The 3,218-nt window shown below is 38.1% G+C and overlaps 1 long non-coding RNA gene across 1 annotated transcript; it reads right to left on the minus strand.

Moving 5' to 3' along the window:
* Positions 1 to 517: 517 nt before the first annotated feature.
* LOC123255184 lies at positions 518 to 2,185 on the minus strand. Its single transcript, XR_006506742.1, has 2 exons — positions 2,152 to 2,185; positions 518 to 1,188 (listed from the first exon to the last, which is right to left on the minus strand). It is a non-coding gene; the product is annotated as an uncharacterized LOC123255184 (long non-coding RNA).
* Positions 2,186 to 3,218: the final 1,033 nt, after the last annotated feature.

A 3,218-nucleotide genomic window follows, 5' to 3' on the forward strand; every position in this document is an offset into this window, starting at 1 on the left:
ATATTATATTATATTATATTATATATTACTTTATAATTACGAAGCTGTTTTATAATAGAAAGAGTACCATAATCAGAATCAGGAGATCAGAATTTTAGTTTTGGCATTGCCACTAATTCACTCAGTGATCTTGGACAATTTTTTTCTTCACTGAGTATCTACATGTCAAATGAGGTTTCCTTTGATGATATTTAAGAACAGTGAATGGTACTAACTTTGAAAGAACTGAGGTCTCCTGACTACTGTGGAGTTTAGAACTCAATTTTAAGACAAATTTGAGGTGTTTGGATATGAACTTGAACTCTGAGGACAATGTCATTGAGATGGCTCACAAACCATTCTTTTGCAGACCTGCCAGATCAATGGATCAATTGCCAGATCAATTGCCAGGCAATGGATCAATGGTAAGGTCACCTTAGTATTTCTGGTGTCCCAGTTCCTTCATCCTAGGAATGTGAACAGCAAAATTTCAAATGAGAAAAACATAAAACCAGACCACAGTGAACTCACAAGCAAATTATATTTTCTTTTGTTTTATTTTTACAAATTGTGTCATTGCCATACTTCTTCCAAGGAAATTCACATCCACACAATACACAGACCTACCCTTCTTTTAAACCCTAGGAGATACAGAACACAATGAACAGAACCATTCAAATCATAGCTTATATAATGTAGTTTTTCCAATTTAAACAGGTTTCCAGAATAGTAAAATTTAAATGCAGCAATGATGGAGATCACTTCAAAAACATGGCTGCTACCAGTGCTCTGGTCAAATATGGCCCACAGGATATTGGGTAAGGTCTCCCAAACAGCTAGTATGCTTCTCAGAAAGAATAGATAGGATGTATTCTGGTTTTGTTTTGTTTTGTTTTGGGCTTTATTTTGACTGGCAATGTCTTTTGGACTTTTCATTTCAAAATGTGGATCATACAGTGATTTTAAAGACCTGGAATTTATAAATGTGTTTGTGACCATGAAATATTTGTCCCCAACTCCAAGAGCTTCCCCATTTTAGTGGTACTGGGAGCCATCCTATTTTAGAGGCAATCTCTGGATAATGAAACGTGAGGTTGGTTTCTTCTGCGAACCAATGTTGTTTGTGGTTGAGAATTGTCATGACACATTCCTCTAATGATCTTTAACCTGACTGGTGCATTCTCTCCAATAATCGCACGTAGACTGGAGCTAAAGTGGGGTAAAGAGAGAACATGAATGAAAAACAAAATATAGCTCACTGAACTGGACAAAGGGTGAGAACTCCCTTTCCCACATCTGTCTTTAATACATAAGCTTTCTTAAGGGCAGGAATCAGGTGCTCTTTAGCTCTATATTTAAGTTCAGAACATGGTTCTGAATGTAGTAGACTCTAAATGGACATCAGTGATTGAAGTTTTTTCTTTGCCTCAGTAAAAAAAAAGATCTAATATCTTATCTAATAGGCTTTAATAACACTCATTATTCACTCATTGTTTCACAAGTGTTTTTAGTCATAAAAATCATAATGCCTGATAACTCTCACAATCCCCCATATCCACCTTCCCTCAAAGCCAAACCATCTCTATTATATCCCTACTAACCTGCCCCCATAACCACTGTTCCTATAGTCTAAAGGGTGCAAAGTCTCTGGCTAAGCAGTCACTCAATTTTTGCAACTCTGATTTCCATAGCCTTCTTCCCAGATACCCATTTCCACGAAGATGGTGACTTGATAGCAGGCAAGGAGGCTAGTATCTTTGCATTCTTATCCAAAAAATAGCAACAGACATGGTGAAAAGAAACAAAATTACTAAACATTTTAACAAAGACATTACTATTCAATAAAAAGATTGCTAGCAAACTGAGGAAAACTCTGCTACAACTTCCTCTCTACTTTCCACTGAGATTCTTGGGGACTCTGATCTTCCTTTCTCAGTAACATGCATTCTCAGTTACAAGCCCAATTTTTCTTTCAGAGGTGGCTTTTAATCCCTGCAGAGGTAGCCTTTTGACTCTCACAGGGGGACCTTTCTGCACTTGCCCCAATTTTACCTAAGTCGAATGCTTTGCCAATGACCCAATCAATAGTTTCCTGCAGAACATGCCTTCTAAAGCCCATTAGAACCACACTCTTAGGTAACAGACAAAAGGGAAGACAAATATTAGCCTTACCTAATCGTATAGAGCTTTGAGAACCCTGAGTAAAGAAAAAAAGTAAGTTGTTACATTTTCTGGGAGCAATAACAAACCATTTGCCCCATTGGTTTTCAGATGATCAGTGACTTCTTTCATTCAATTATACCATATTTTAAACAATGCTTAATTATTTGTACTCATGGGGGGACAGAGTGAACAGAAGACAAAAATGTTGAAACAGTCTCTTGACTGTTTTAGTCTCCTGTCTGCCTCTGCCTTCCTGTGTATAGTAGCAGGAAGGTACCCTAGAAACAAAGTGAATCACAGGAAACAATCTCTCCTCGGTTATCTTTTACCTACATTCCCTTGAGTTAAGGATAAAGATAGACACTGGGCCTGTGATTTCATTTGGTGCAAGAAATTCCCAGGTGAGGAAACTTCCTTATAACAATACTGGTTGGCACTTTCTCTAGCTTATAGTCTTAGAAAGTTGCTGAAAGCACTGAGAAGTTAAGTGATTTATGTAGGGTCATATAGCCAATATGTGCCAGATAGGGGACTGGAAAACTCAGAGCTGTCTTTCTGGCTTTGAAACTGGTCCTCTATCAGCCACAGTGGGCAGCTAGGAGGCACAGTGGATAGAGTGCCACCTGTTCTCCCTTAGGCAGGCACTCCTTTGAATGCAAATTGAACAGGTTAGTAAGAGGTGAGGGGACCAGGAATGCAAATTGAAGCAGCCAAGGGTTGCTTGTGAAAGAAACTGGGGAAGGGAGCTGTAGAACAGTGAAGAGGCTTTTAGCCTAGCCTCGGGTTCATAAAACTTATTCCTAAAAAATTAGACTACAGTTTTGAACATTTTAAAAGTATGAACTCAAAAGACACATCCCCAAATCCCCAAAATATATAGTAAAGACACCACTTGCTTCTGATAGTAAAGGCATCTGTCTCATTCAGGCCAAAGGTAATAAAGAGGCCATTGTATTTCTGGATGGGGTGGGGCAATCTTGTCCTGTAAGGGATGCTTTCTTTCTTTCTTTCTTTCTTTCTTTCTTTCTTTCTTTCTTTCTTTCTTTCTTTCTTTCTTTCTTTCTTTCTTTCTCTCT

The sequence above is a fragment of the Gracilinanus agilis genome, unplaced genomic scaffold (assembly GCF_016433145.1).
Source record: "Gracilinanus agilis isolate LMUSP501 unplaced genomic scaffold, AgileGrace unplaced_scaffold40720, whole genome shotgun sequence".
NCBI lineage: Eukaryota > Metazoa > Chordata > Mammalia > Didelphimorphia > Didelphidae > Gracilinanus > Gracilinanus agilis.